The 15,878-nt window shown below is 45.1% G+C and overlaps 1 protein-coding gene across 4 annotated transcripts in view; it reads left to right on the forward strand.

Moving 5' to 3' along the window:
- EPC1 (enhancer of polycomb homolog 1) overlaps positions 1-15,878 on the forward strand; it is a 124,391-nt gene that overhangs the window by 29,189 nt on the left and 79,324 nt on the right. The window lies entirely within an intron of this gene.

Below are 15,878 nucleotides of genomic sequence, written 5' to 3' on the forward strand. Positions count from 1 at the left end.
GCCCGAGAGCAGCGAGTCGTGTGGGATTGTTTGTGTACATTGTCAGTTTCTGACAGCTTGGGAAGGAAGGAGGTGCTGTGTGCAGGGCTGCTAGTAGTACTCGTGGGGCTGTGCAGGCTGAATGCCCTGCTCTCATGTATTATACGTGCACCGTTCTCTATCTAAACGTTGTTTGTAGTGCTAGTGTAAATATATACAGAGAGAGAGAGAGAATATTCATCCCTTTACAGTAAACTTCAAGAGTCCTGGCCAAGTCGTTTACTATGTCAGAAGTGTACTGTATCAGGATTCATTATATATTGTATATTCACACAGGCATATGGCTTTACTATAAAGAGATTATACGGTGTGTGTTAAGTAACTTTTTAGAGGTCCCATTTAAATGGAGTGTACTTGCATTGTTTATTTCACACCTGAACTGAGGGATATGGATGCTGTCATATTTATTTTCTTTTAAATTAGGCATGGTTACTGTCTGTCATGCCTCTAATACTTTTAGCCATAGATCCTGCAAGAGTATGCATATCAGGTGTTCTGAGTGAAACGACACATGAACTGAGTGGGATATAGTGGCAGCCTTGTTTGTTTTCTTTTGCACAATACAGTACCAGTTGCTTGGCACACTGCTGATTTCTTTGGCTGAAGTAGTGTTTTTTTTCTTATTTGTAAAACGTCTGTTTTGCATGCTTGTTCATGGTCTTTTTCTAAAAGTATCAAAGGCAGAGGGGTCAGCAGTGCTTCAAGGCAATCAGAATTGTTTGAAGTGGACCTGAACTCTTGCACAGAACACAAGCAAAACATTGATAATTGCACCGTTTGTATTTAGAGTTTAGCCTGTCAATTTCCCCTCACATGTGACTAACCACACCTATAATTTGATATCTGTTGTGTCAGCTGGCTGCCTTGGTAGAGCAGCTAATTTGTTAACCTTATGTCTGTTTCCTTGAAAGCAGGAAGTAGGTACACTGCAGATTTATTGCAGGATCTGTATCAACTGTAACACAACACATAAAAAAAAAACAAAAGTTGTTATCCTGTTGCTTATCTTTTAGAGCAGAGAGGAAGTTGGGAGTTCAGGTCCGTTTTAAATAAATCTCAGTCTCCTTATCAATCTCAGTTCAGGGATACTTTACATCATGCTTGTTGCTGGTGAGTCAAATACTACTACAGCTAAATAGATCAGCAGTGTGTCAGGCAACTGGTATTGTTTTAAAAGGAAATAAATATGGTGTACTTTGCCTTTTCTGTACCAGCAGTCCCCGTCCCGTTAACGACTAGAGACCTTTGGTTCCGCAAAAGGGGGCTTACTGGCGAATCGCTGCTCGGACCCCCTGGTCAAGCTGCTCTCCCATTGCCGTAGGCCCCTCTCTCTGCCATTGCTATGACGGCAATATCCTGTGCGCTGGTCAGGAGCTGATTTTATTGGCTACTGACCCTGTCATCAATTTAAGCCAATGGGATTGGCTGACAGTGATCATGGGGTCAGGAGCCAATAAAATCTGCTCCTGAGGGCAGGGCGATTGGGCTGTGGCAGTAGCAGAGCAGTGGGATCGCACGGCGGCACTGTTGAAATCTATGTCCTGTCAGAGCCGCACAGCCTCCAGCAGGACGTAGATTTCAGCTAGATTGGTCTGGAAATAGTACAGACCTTTCACTGCAAGCATGCACTGTGTAAATTGTTACATACCGGTATTTAGTCAACTTGAGGTGACCCAACAGGAAACTTCATAGGGAACAGTCCTCCAATCACAGCACTTTCTTACATATTGAAGCGTTGTAATTGGCCGAATAGTGTGGTCGTAGTGATTATTTCAACCTACTCAAAACCTAAAGGCCTATTTACACAAGCTGCAAATTGCGGTGGTTTTCTGAATGCAATTTCGTATGCGGAATCGCAGCATATCGAAATAGGGTGCAACCGAATTACATTCAGGCTTAAAAAAACAAAAACACATTCTGCACTTTTACGCAGCACACATCCTAATCCCTGTAGCTGTGCATGGCAAAGGGATATAGATACAAACTCACATCAGTTTACAAATTTGATGCGGTACACTAGTGGAAATGTAGTTGTAGAGGATGCTGTCATTGGAGAACTCTTGAAACACCAAACAATCCTGTTAGGGCCCTTTTCCACCAGCGCGTTTGCGCTGGCTGAATCGCAAAACCGCAAACCGCTAGCGATTTTACAATCGCTACGGTTTGCTTTTTAACATAGGAATCGCGGTAGGTCATTTCCACTACCGCGATTCGCTTTGGTCGGGAACGCGAACGCGCGGCGGAGCGATAATTGCCGCGATTTTGCTATGCAGTGCATAGCATAGCAAAATCGCGGCCGCAAACGTCGGGGGAATCGCCGGTTTTGCGATTCAGCAGGTGGAAAAGGGCCCTTAGGGGTATTTCCCTACGAGGTTTCCCACTGAGCATATTACCCATATTTACATTAGCAGTGGGAAGCCTCTGAATGGTCCATAGTCTTCCCTAATCCTCCTGCAGCCCACCAATGCAGCATAGGGACGCTGTTTACCTTATCAACTTGTGTGAAATCCATGCACAAGTGAGCTTGTTCTACTGAGCATGCATTTGTTCACAACTGGGAGCGCAGCTGGAAGAAACTTTTAAGAATCCTGCTGAGTCAGATAGGTAAAGATGGTCCTTGTGTTGGGTCAGGAGGCTGCAAGAGGATTCCCAAAGCTTCTGCATCATGTCACTTTGTTATGCTTCAGGTGTACTTCATCTCTATAGTATAACTGTTGAAATGCTGTTTCCATCAGCATGGAGTAGAGATGATCTTGGCTTGTAATTTAGTGATACATGTTTTGTTTAGAACAGAAGTAATGGGACTTTTTGATCAGCGCCACAATTGTGTATGATGGAAATGTTCACTTTGAGAAATGGTTTCAGCCCGACAAAATGATTTATAGCAAACAGTTAAGCTTGATTACTAGTTTTAATAACCATTTGCATATTAAACCGTGTTTTCTAGACAGGTTGGTAGACTAGTATTTGTTTGCCAGTCACTGGATTGGCATGGAGGCTGGTAATGAGGGACAAAAAAAAAGCTCCTGCCTTATGCAGGTAGTTACACTTCCTGCAAGTTGAGTGTGTATGAGCAGTGTCAAGGTAGCCACACAACAATCGATTTCTGGCAGATCCGATCACCGGTTGAATCAGTCAGAAATCCATTGCCCCATGTCCGATCTATCGATTGTGACCTAGAATGGATTGAAATTATTGATGGGACAGGATTGAAAATCTCTTGATCGGTGGATGGGGCTGTACGTTGCACTGCATCAAACAGTGCAATGCTGCGGTTCAATAGATTTCCTACTGAAATCTGTTGAGAATCCGTGTGCTGTGTGTGGTAGTAATTGATTGCTCTCTGATCACATTCTGTGTTTACACTCAGCGTGTTTTGGCACGCAGCTTACATATGAATGAACTGCCCATACAGTTGTATGGGCATGTTCACATTCCTGCATTCTATTGGACCACATTTTCCAAACACTTCAGTGCATTTCTAGATAATGAGTTTAACAAATACGTTACCATGGAAATCTTCATGTTATAAAAATAACGTGCTAAGTGCACATTGCTTTATGCCTGTGTGGCACGGACCTTACGCAACTTGCATTGTGTGAACTAAAGGTGCCCATACATCTAGAGATTTGGCTGTACAATCGACCATTCGCTTCCATCATTTTATAGAATTGAGAGAGAATCGTGTGTGCTCCAGAATTCCCTATCGATAAAAAGTGGCTGATTTCATGTCGAATTGACCAGCTTAGTCGATTGAGTAGGATGCAAGATATCGGTCAATCACACAGGAATCGGCTACTGTTCACATCATTTGATCGATTGAATTGATTTTTGTTGGCAGAGCATGGAGACACGACATTGGTCAGATCGAATGTGAATCGCATAGAATATCGCTTGTAGTGTGTGGGTCACTAGTCGAACGACTTTTGATTAACCATACTGAAGTTGATTCCTTAATAAAGTCTATTGCTTTGTCGATTGAATTAGCATCGCTAGATGTATGGCTAGCTTTAGGCTTAGGAATTCTACTTCTCATCAGTCAAATAATAATATTGATAACGTAAGGGGGAGCAATGGTTTCCCAAAACCGTATAGAAGCAGCAACCGTTACTTAATTTTAGTTAAAGGGGAACTGAAGTGAGAAGAATATGGAGGCTGTCATATTTATTTCCTTTTAAACAATACACATTGCCTGGCAGCCCTGCTGATCTACTTGGCTGCTGAAGTGTCTGCAATCACACCAAAAACAAGCACACAGCTAATCCTGACAGATCTGACAATAATGTCAAACACCTGATCTGCTGCATGCTTGTTCAGGGTCTATGGCTAAAAGTATTAGAGGCAGAGGATCAGCAAGACAGCCAGGCAATGTGCATTGTTAAAAAGGAAATACTGGTAAATATGTCAGCCTCCATATCCCTCTTGCTTCAGTTGCCCTTTAATTTTTTTTCTGTTAAGATTATAAGAAATGAGGCCTTAATAAATCACTCAATGGATATCCATGATTGACTCCCCTCACCCTTTCTAAGATACAGGCATGCCACCTCCAATATGTACAGAAAAGCATTTACTTTGTTCATATGATCATAAACTAGCTATGCCGGTTCACACTTGTTGTAAAAATGTATCCGTGGCTCTGTTTTTGGGCCAGACCAAAACCTAAGCCAAGGATACCAATGTTACAAAATAGCAACCATCTTCATTTAGGCCTGGTGCACACCAGAGGAGTTTTTCTGAGCATTTTGAGTTTTTGAAACCTCCTGCTAATGTTATCCTATGTGTCTATGCACACTAGAGCGATGAGGTTTTGTAAAAAAAACAAAAAAAAAACATAGCATTACATTGGGAAGAGCTTTTGAAACCTCTAGCGTTTGGGGAGGTTTTCTGGTGTTTCTCAGCCCTCACTTTCAAAACAAATCTGTGGCGATCTGGGGGATCAGTTCTGAAAAACTGAATGGAGAGTCCGGACTTGTCAGGACTTCATGGACCCCGGATGGGACTTCACGGAGCCCAGATATACGGAGGTGTACTGACAGGCAAAGCAAAAACGGATCTCCCTGTACACAGACACAGAGGAAGATCCGGATTGCCTACCGCCTGCTCCTCCCCTCAAGTCATAGGTGCCTCCTGATAAGCTGGAGGGGGAAGCAGCCAGGAAGGGGGGCAGTGGTCACTGTGGCGGGGAAGGGGGTCGGACCCCCCCCTTCCCCGCTCCCCCTCCAGCTAGTTTCTTTTAAAAATCCATGAGTCAGCAAGCGGGGAACTCACTCACTTCCTTGCGTTCCACCTCTCGAAGCGTCCCTTTCTGCAATGCCGCCCTCTGTACTTCATTGGGCGGCATTGCAGGAAGTGAGTGAGTTCCCTGCTCGCTGCCCGATGGATTTTAAAAGAAACTGGAGCCTGGACCGTGGATTGCGTTCTGCAACCGCATGTAGTGTGGACCGAGCCTAATCCCAGTTAGGCTGAGGCACAGTGCTGAGCGCGTTGCAATTTGTCCACGGCAGGGGTGTCAAACTCAAATGCAAAGTGGGCCGTAATTGTATGCTGGGATCTAGTGAAGGACCAACCTCAATGTCTAATGGCCCCCTCCCTCCCCTATACAGTTCACTGGTGTCTAGTGGTCCCCCATCGCACCACTATACAGTTCCCTGGTGTCTAGAGGCCCCCACCCTCCCCTATACAGTTCCCTAGTGTTTCACCCTAACTGTCCCATATGGCTTCTCTGGTTTTCCAGGGCTTCACCTCCAATATATTTTCCCTGGTGGTCTAGAGAGGGCCACACACAATGCAAAGTGGGGAAACCACTTGAGGGCCAAATTTAATGGCTCTGAGGGCCAAATTTGGCCCCCGGCCAGAGTTTGACATGTATGGTCCACGGCAATCAACTTTTAAGTCAATGGGAGTGCGTTTTTCAAAATGCAAATGCAGCGCGGATGGATCGTAAAGCACTCAGTAGTGTGGCCCTTATGCTGCATACACACTTGAGATAAAAGTCTTTGGAAAAGGCAAGATCACAGACCAATTATACCCCATTCCATGTAGTATGAGAGCCATACTCTACACAGTCTATTCTATGGAGCTGCACTCCCCATCAGATAAAATCTTTGCAAGATGCTGCACACAAAGATGCCCGTACACATTCAAAAGATCATTATCTGCAAAAGATCTCTTCCTGCAATAGATCCATTCCTGCAAAATGCATTCATAGTCTATGAGATCTGCAGATCATCATACACACCTTGTTTAACAGGCAATCAACTGCAGATCATCTGCAGATCAGATCCACCAGGATGGATTTTCAGATCTGCAGATGATTGCCAGATATGCAGATGAAGTCTGTTAAACAAGGTGTGTTTGAGGATCTGCAGATCTCATAGACTATGAATGCATTTTGCAGGAATGGATCTATTGCAGGAAGAGATCTTTTGCAGATAATGATCTTTTGAATGTGTACGGGCATCTTTGTGTGCAGCATCGTGCAAAGATTTTATCTGATGGGGAGTGCAGCTCCATAGAATAGACTGTGTAGAGTATGGCTCTCATACTACATGGAATGGGGTATAATTGGTCTGTGATCTTGCCTTTTCCAAAGACTTTTATCTCAAGTGTATATGCAGCATTATTCTTACTACTTTTAAGAGATTTCTTTCATCAGTCTGTGTGTAGATGTTGCCTGGACAGCAAATCAGTTTGAAGATTGCTTTATATACATCTTCCTCGCTGCTTTTAGTTTTCCTTTCATTCCTGTTTGTTTACGGACACTGCTTGCCATTAGTGTATCACACACAGAATGGTGACTCAACTTGGTGTAAAAAGTGTCACTATCAATTATTTTTAAACAGAGTTAAAATCAGGTGCATGCGCATCATAGAGTAGAGCCTCATTTTAAAACATTTTTTTTGACACCCACCCACCCATTTGCCAAATACTCAGTTTTATACTATTACAAAATACCCAAGGTAAACAAAGTAGTTTTGGTTGACCTGTTTGGAAGAAGCTCTGTACAAGACACTGATTGCCTCCAGGCGCAGTGTCCTGCTGCTGCAACTTCAAAGTAAGTTCCTGCAGTAACATAGGCTTTCAAGTGGCTACTAAGGGTGGCCATACATCAGACGACTTGGCCGATCAACCATCCAATTCGATTATAGTCTAATTGGATGAAAATCTGTGCCGCCAAGTGCAAGCCCGACCTCTGCAAGATGTTGGTATGAAGTTGGTTGGTCGGGTGTGCGCATTTGCATCAGTTCAGGTACCCTTGTGTACTTGAGCTGACCTAATGAGATAAATGTGTATGTACAATTCCAAGCCTACTGTACCTGAACTAACCTTATGAGGTGTGTGTGTATATATAATTCCAAGCCTACTTAGAATTTGCCTGTGGAACGTTTTAAAGTGTACCAGAAATCATTAAATCTAAAGAATCGATACTTACCCGGGGCTTACTCCAGCCCCATAAACACATGCAAGTCCCTCTCAGGCCTCCCGCGGTCTGCCATTCAGCGGCAATCAGCCCTGGTAACTGGCTCAGTCTGGTTCAGTCTGGGTCTTTTGCGCATGCGCGGCCCTTTTCTTGGTGTATGTAAGAATGAAACATTAACTGTGATTCCGCTTGTTCACGCTGTGTTCCACGTGTAGTGCAGCGTGACCAAGCATGCAGCCGGACGCAAAACTGCAGTCGCGGGTCCCACACTTGTGCCCGACACCCCACCTCCACTCCCATCAGCAGCCACTTAGTCCTGCACAACACAGAATTGAAGGTTTGTTCCTTGTATTCGTATGCCAATCCTTGCAATAAAACACGCAGCACAGGACGGATGGTGCCCGGATTTCTTTATTTCTAGATGATACAATTGTAGAAAATGGCTCTATAACCTAGGAAATAACCTAGGGTAGCGACGTGTTTAAACTAGATTCCTTACCGATTATCATTGGCAACCTGCACAGTACTTTTCACACAAGGCCCTGGATTGCAGTTTAACCTGCCACAAGAACAAAACATGGTTTCTAGCAATAAGATAACAGAGGCACCAAAAGGATAAAAGGGACTAAATGAGCTTAAAAACCAATTTGGTAATAGAGGAGGCAGTGGTGGACTTACCTCCTCCAAGCAGAACACACGGCTGTAGATTTTCAGTAAAAAAAAAGTTTATTGGTTACTCCTAAATAAAGTGCAACGCATTTTGCAGGTTAAACCTGCTTCCTCAGGCAATACAGATAGGAGTAAAAAAGCATCTGCTAGTAACATCAAAGCTGAGCGCCTCTGAGGCGACAGAGGCGCTGAGCTTTGATGTTACTAGTAGATGCTTTTTTTTACTCCTATATGTATTGCCCGATGAAGCAGGTTTAACCTGCGAAACGCGTTGCACTTTATTTTGGAGTACCCAATAAACGTTTTTTGACTGAAAATCTAGTCCTATGTTCTGCTTGGAAGAGGTAAGTCCACCACTGCCTCCTCTACTGCCAGATTGGTTTTTAAGCTCATTTAGTCCCTTTTATCCTGTTGGCGCCTCTGTTATCTTATTGCTACATTGAGTCCACCCTAGGTAGAGGGTTGTACCCACTTCCTTCGTCTAATACAGAGAGCGACTTCTTAATCCTGAGTGGGGTCAGGACAATCTCCCCATCTGCCTCGACAGTGGTTGCCTAATTGGTAACCCTGGTTTGTGAGTATTACATTTTGAATTACTTTATAAATCTTCCATTACCAGTACATACTACACTATATTGGGCTCTTGGTGTTCTTTTCTTCTCAATGGAACATGGTTTCTGTTTGGTAAAAATTATCATCAAACTAAGGGCTGGTTCAGACGGACGCTTGCAGAGCGTTTACAGCCAGCGTTCAGGGCTTGGTGTTAAACGCTCCCATTCAAGTGAATGGGAGCGTTTGTACCAAGCTTTCAAGCGCGTTTACACAAACGCGGCGTTTGGGTCCCGATTTTCCCTGGCGTTCAAGGAGCCCCTGGAAGCTACATGTAGCTTCCAGGGGAGGTTAACCGCGACGGGTAATGTTCCCCTACGGGAAGAAAAAACGCGACCGCATCCAAACGCACACGAACGCTGCTGAACGCGACGCCAGCAAACGCAACGCCTCCAAACGTCCGTCTGAACCAGCCCTAAAGGGTTTGTTCCAAAGTGGTGATCACAGGAAATGGGTTAATCCATTTAAAGTGCATTGCACTGAGGGCTATAGTGGCTGCCATATTTAATTCCTTGTATTGCTTAATAAAATGCAGAGATAAGATTTACCCCAAATTTTGCCTTGCTTTTTGTAGCATTTAGAAATTTGTCTTTTTACCGTATATATTATTCATTGTTGTGAGAAAAAGAAAACTCTTTTTTTCCCTTGGCAGGTGCACATAATCATTTGTAGTTTATTATAACTACTCTGTTTTTAGAGGATTGGAACATCATGCAAAAAATGTGAAAATTAAACTTTAAAGCTTTGTGTATGTAGAACCGGTACAGATAAAATGTCTTTAGTCAAGATGTAGGTTTTATTAAAAAATATTGTAAACTTCAGATGCGTGTTGCTTACATTATTATTGTGAAATTGGTTTTATTCACGTCACAGATTGTGGCTGATGTTACATAGATGCTTCTTTTTGTAAATAAAGCATAATATTAAAATTTCTCCGATCTTTGTTTGGTATTGTATTATAGTTGTAGAGCTCTTGTCATTTCTATACAATTGCTATAATTTTTTTTATGCAGTTTTGTGTATCCATTGGAATAGATGTATTTCCCAAATTGACTGTTATAGCTTTTATTTTTTTATTTGTTTTGTGTTGGTAAAATAAAAGAATGGAACCTTAAGACTTTTTAATCTGTAGTTTTATTCAGAACGCAATAGCTTTTTACATCGCAAAAAAAAGGGCACTGTTATATACTACATTATGTAATGATAGTCACACACTGGCATGCGTGTGGTCCTGCAGCTTAGGAGCATAACACAACCGTATTATTATTATTATTTTTATTTATTGTATTTATAAAGCGCCAACCTATTACACAGTGCTAAACATTAATTTAGGTTACAGACAATACAGGAATACAAGAAAACCAGATCACACAGCACAGTATGAACATAAGGTAATGCTTAGTCAGTCACTGGATGGAGCATGGAGATTATGCAAGTTATGGCCCATACTCACGGGCAACTTTTTGGCCTGTCGCCAGCACACGTGAGCGTGTGCGCGACAGGCCGGTGACAGCTCTTCGCCAGGTCCCTCCGCATACACACGGCGGAGGGACCTGGCAACTGATGCAGTGGAAGCTGTCGCTGTTGCTCCTCCCCCCCCCACCCCCCCCCCCCCCCCCCCTGCCGGAAGCCCAATGCATTTCTTATGTTGCTGTCGCTAGTCCGCCGGACTAGCGACAGTTCCGGCGGAGTTGCGGTGGCGACTGTCGCCAGGCGATTGAGCGGTTCAATCGCCCAGCGACATCAGCAACGAGCGATGGTTCGGGGTGCGCGCCAGTGCAACGCCGCATACTCACTGGCGACCTGTCGCTGCAACACACGCGTGTTGCGGCGACATTTGTAACCCGTGAGTATGGGCCATTAGGTTCACTCAAGTGCGTAGCATGGGTTCACAGTATCCCGTAGCTGGGATACAGCAAGATACCAGCTTCCCATGGTAGTTACATATACTATAAGTATTACATGCTTACATCAGTAGGGAGAAGCCTCTGGGATTCGTCAAAGGCTTCCCCGACCCTTCTGCTTCCTGCTGGGATCCTCTTCATCTTTGCAGTTGCGCTTCCCTATGTGTATGGGCATGCTGCGCAGGCGGCAGTGCAGTAGCATGGAGAAAAAAACACATGCCTGAGTGGCTCTATGGTACTGTGCAGGGCGGACTGTACTTTGTGTCTGTGCAATATGGCCATGCTTGTACATTGAAAAAAGCATGGCTGTGAGTAATTTTCTACTTTAAGGCTTCTTGCACACTGCAAGCAATTCCGATTCAGATTCCGCTTTTTAATCAGTTTTTACCTCCGATTCAGATTTGCAGTGTGCAAGGAGCAAACTGCAAATCTGAATCGGAAGTAAAAACAGATTAAAAAGCGGAATCTGAATTGCTTGCAGTGTGCAAGAGGCCTACTGCTGAAGATTACTTAAGGCCCATACACACAGGCTACAACTGGAAACACATGGCGCGCGCATGTTGCGTCAACAGGTCCTCCATGTGTATGAGGCGCGCGCAAGCAACTGTTGCTAGTCAGAGCTGTCTCCAGGCGATTGACTTGTTCAATCCCCGGCAACAGCTGTTGCAGCAATCGTCCCTAGTCTCAAGTCGGTGCGGTCGTGTGTATGCTAGTCTCTAGCAACTTTTGTGAGTCCGACAGTTCATTGAACCTGCGACAGAAGTTGCTGAGCAACAGTTTACGCTATGTTGCAGACAGGTTGTTGCCGCGTGTATACAATCGTTGCTTGTATACAACTGTCGTTGCTGGAGACTTTCAACTGTTGCTTGTCTCCATGCAACTGCAGACATCCGTGCCTCATGTGTATGTAGCTTTATGGCCCATACTCACGAGGGACTTTTGTCGCCTCAACACGCGGCGCGCGCGTGTTGCGGCGACAGGTCGCCCGTGAGTATGGGCCGTCGCACGCGCGCGCACCCCGAACTGTCGCCCGCCGCTCTTGTCGCCATGCGATTGAAAGTTTCAATCGCATGGCAACAGTCGCCGCCGCACCTCCGCCGCAACTGTCGCTAGTCCGCGTGAGTACGCGGACTAGCGACAGCAACCTCCATAGAGGTGAATGAAGCTTCCGGCGGGGGGAGGAGGAACGTCGGCGACAGCTTCCGTCTCGCCGCTGGTCCCTCTTCCGCGTGTGTACGCGGAGGGACCTGGAGAGAAGCTGTCGCCGGCCTGTCGCTAGCACGCTCACGTGTGCTGGCGACAGGCCACTTCTGCAGCCCGTGAGTACGGGCCATTAGAGAGTCCCAGTACAGTACAGGAGGTGTATAGAAAGATTGGGAAGCCTTTGAATGGTTTTATGGGAAATTTTATTTAAATTCTCTGTGCTTTAAAGCGGAACTGAAGATTAGTTAAAAACAATGTTAAACTTCCCTGGGGCTTCCCCAAGCCGCCTGCAGCCGCCCTGTCCCGTGCCGGTTCTCTATGACCCTCTGTTCTCCTACCGCGGTGCAGTTTCGTTGCAGCCGACTTGTAAGGTCGACCGCAACTGCGCCTGTGTAGCCCTGGCCATGCATAGCCGCCTTCGCATTACCGCAAGACGAAACTGCCCCGCGGTAGAACAGAGGATCATAGAGAACCGGCACGGGACAGGACGACTGCAGGCGGCTTGGGGAAGCCCCCAGGTAAGTGAAACTTTGTTTTTACCTAATCTTCAGTTCCGCTTTAAGGGGAATTCAGATCAGAGAGGGATTTATCAGTTTGCCACATTGAGTAGCAGCGTAAACGTGAATGGATACCATTAGTTAATGCAGTTGTCATGATCTCACCAGTGAGGCTGGCTACTTTTACATAAATCTGCTGCACTGTAGTAGATATATGGGTTGGTAATGGCTGTTGTTCTAGCTGGCTGTGATGTTGCAAGCATTGTCCTTACAGCTGCTCTATGCTTGGAACATCCCAAGAAAACTAGGGCTCTGGAAGTCAAAATAAGGGCACTATGAAGTATATGAGCCCGTAGGGTCCTTTTCCACTTGCAAGTGCAGTTGTGTTTGCGCTTGTAAAAGCTTCTTTTCCCACCTAGAGTGAAATGCAGTCGCATCAATAATCGGGCAGACTGACGATTATGATTTGGACTAATGGAAAAGTGCATTGCGATTTACATGTGAATCACGGTGCACTAGCAATCGGCAAAACACCAGCGACCCATTTTTTGAGCGGATTGCAGTTAGTGGAAAAGGGCCATTAATCTTTATCATACTCCTCTAACCGTAAACAGCAGATCTTATTACAGCCTTCTGTAGTCTGTATGAACACATGGTATCTGATTAAGAGCTTGCAGAGGAATTGCTGAATTGGCTGCTTTCGTGTATGAATCTACCTTATGCTAGCTGTGTTTGGTTTCACTTTCTAAATTGATACAGCAGTATGAGGCTGAGTCAACAAAACTAGCACGTTTGCTTTGTTTTGTTGACTTTACTGGACAGACAAGTAATTAGGTGGTGTTATCCACTGGTTGTCACTGAAATGTGTTCTGTTTTTTTTTCACTACAGGACAACTGTAGTGGAAGGTGTATGGAGGCTGCCATATTTACTTCCTTTTAAGCAATACTAGTTGCATGGCTTCCCTGCTTATCCTCTGCCTCTTAAAGATGAACTCCAGTGAACATTTTTACTGTTGGCAGGTGATGTAGCTGCTGCATGGTTTTTTGGCAGTTGGAAACAGCTGTAAACAGCGATTTCCCACAATGCAGCAAGGTTCACAGCCTGGAAACTGCCTAGAGTACGTACTTTCCTTGTTTCTTTTGGGAGGGGTTTCACCACAATATCAGTCATACAGATGCTCGGTTTGTGAAAAGGAATAGATTTCTCATGTAAAAGGGGGTAGCAGCTACTGATTGGGATAAAGTTCAATTCTTGGTCGGCGTTTCTCTTTAAGCTGGCTACACACGGTACCGCTGTAGCTTGTCGCTAGCACACCGGGGACGTGTGCGCGACAGGTCGGCGACAGCTTGTCGCCAGGTCCCTCTGTGCATCTGCCGTGCACACGGCGCACAGAGGGACAGAGATGCGGCGGAAGCTGTCGCTAAAGGTTCCCCCGCGCCCCCGCACGCTGGAAGCTCCGTCCATCGTCTATGGGTTGCTGTCGCTAGTCCGCATACACTAGCGCACTAGCGACAGTTGCAGCGACAGCTGTTGCCGGCGATTGGCCATAGCTCTGACTAGCGACGGTTTGTGGCGCGCTATACACACGAACCTGTCGCCGCAACGCACGTGCCACATGGTTGCGGTGACAGTTGTAACCCGTGTGTATGAGCCTTTAAGGTGGCCATACACTTGTAGATTTACAGCAGATTCGACCATCAGATATATTTCTGGCAGATGCCTGTCAAGTCGAATCTCACAGGAATCTATCTGATATGTACCACACACTAGGAACATTTTTCCAATAGTTTTCTGAATGAAATCTATTGGAAATCGATCTAAATGCATTATTGGACCATTAGATCCAATGCAACTCTATGGGCCATCGATCTGCTGCCAGGATTTTCCATCCTGTTCAATCAAATAATTCAAAATCTGCTGCAAATCGATCGAATGGGGAATTTGATAGAATCGATTTCTGATTGATTCTATAGAATCGGTCGATCGCTGAAATCGACCAGTGTATAGGCCCCTTATTAATACTTCAAACAAGCTTGCAGCAGATCAGGGGTTTCTGACATTGTCAGACCTGACAAGATTAGTTGCATGCTTGTTTCTGGTCTAATTCAGACAAGACTGCAGCAAAAGAGAGCAGAGCTGCCAGGCAACTGGTATTGTTTAAAAGGAAATTAATATGGCAGCCTCCATGTACCTATCACTACAGTTGTCCTTTAAAGGAAACCAGAGAGGAATAATTAAAAGTTATTTATACATACCTGGGGCTTCCCGCAGCTGCAGAAACCCTAATCGCTCCCACGCCGAGGTCCTCCGCTTCTTCCGTTCACCGGTGCGGGTCCTGTCCTTCCAGGGAGTGTGGCCAGCCTACGCCAGTGAAGTGCGCTGTTTGCGTATCTCTCCAGCACCCGCTGGAAAGGTACGCAAGGAGCGCACTTCAGCTACGATCGACTGGCCAGTCGGGCTGAAGTGACGGGACCCGCACCGGTGAACGCAGGAAGATGAGGACCGCAACGTGGGAGCGATTAGGGTTTCTGCAGCTGCGGGAAGCCCCAGGTATGTATAAATAACTTTTAATTATTCCTCTCTGGTTCTCTAAGTAAACAGTTGCTTTACAGAGATGACCTTTGTATGTTATACATTACAAATGTATTTTCTGATTCATAGTGTGTGGGCGTATACTGCAGCTGTTGATATGAAAAATGTACAAGGAAAGTTTGAGATGTCAGGCAGAGCTGGTCAGGTAGATATCCCTCAGGGGGCTTCTGGTGGGGACGGGGAGGAGTGGTACAATGCGTTTTCCTGAAATGATCCAGAACGCCAGATCTTTCCACAACATATTGAGGTGCCTGCATGCCTGTTAGATTCTCAGCAGAGATGGCCCAGACTGGTAACTTCTTCCAAGGTTAGCCTAGTCCTTTGAGTGCTGTGACTGACTGTTTTGGCAGGTGGTGGGAACCCCCCATGGGTTCTTCATTGTTACTTTTTATTGCTAGCGTTAATAAAGTTTGTATAACTATTAACATTAGGCACTCCCTTAACAACTGAGTTCCAGAACCCAACTACCTCACTGATGGGTAGCTGGTACACACGATGCAATTTTCCATCAGATTGACAGCCAATCAATTATTTCTGACAGGTCTGATCTCATGATTTCCAATCATTTTTTTCTGATTGATTTTTATAGAAGTGATCGAAAAATCGATCAGAAAACAACAAATCAAATTGGACCTGTCGGAAATAATTGATTCAAGTGTCAATCCGATGGAAAATTGCATTGTGTGTACTAGGCATTAAGAATGCGTGCACATTATTAAATTCTATTGCCTGCCGGGATCAAGACTTGTGACAGGTGAATGTTTAAGACCCAATGCCATACAGATGCATCACTATCCTATCCTTCAGGCTAGCAACACATTCTTTTGGTATGGGGGGGAGGGAGAGCCAATGGAGCGCCGCAGAGTGCGGTTTGAGTAGAACAATGCTGTAATCACCCATTCAAATAACTTGCCAAGGCATGGAGGTGGATTGCAAGCTGCTGA

The sequence above is a fragment of the Hyperolius riggenbachi genome, chromosome 5 (genome assembly GCF_040937935.1).
Source record: "Hyperolius riggenbachi isolate aHypRig1 chromosome 5, aHypRig1.pri, whole genome shotgun sequence".
NCBI classification, from domain to species: Eukaryota; Metazoa; Chordata; class Amphibia; order Anura; family Hyperoliidae; genus Hyperolius; species Hyperolius riggenbachi.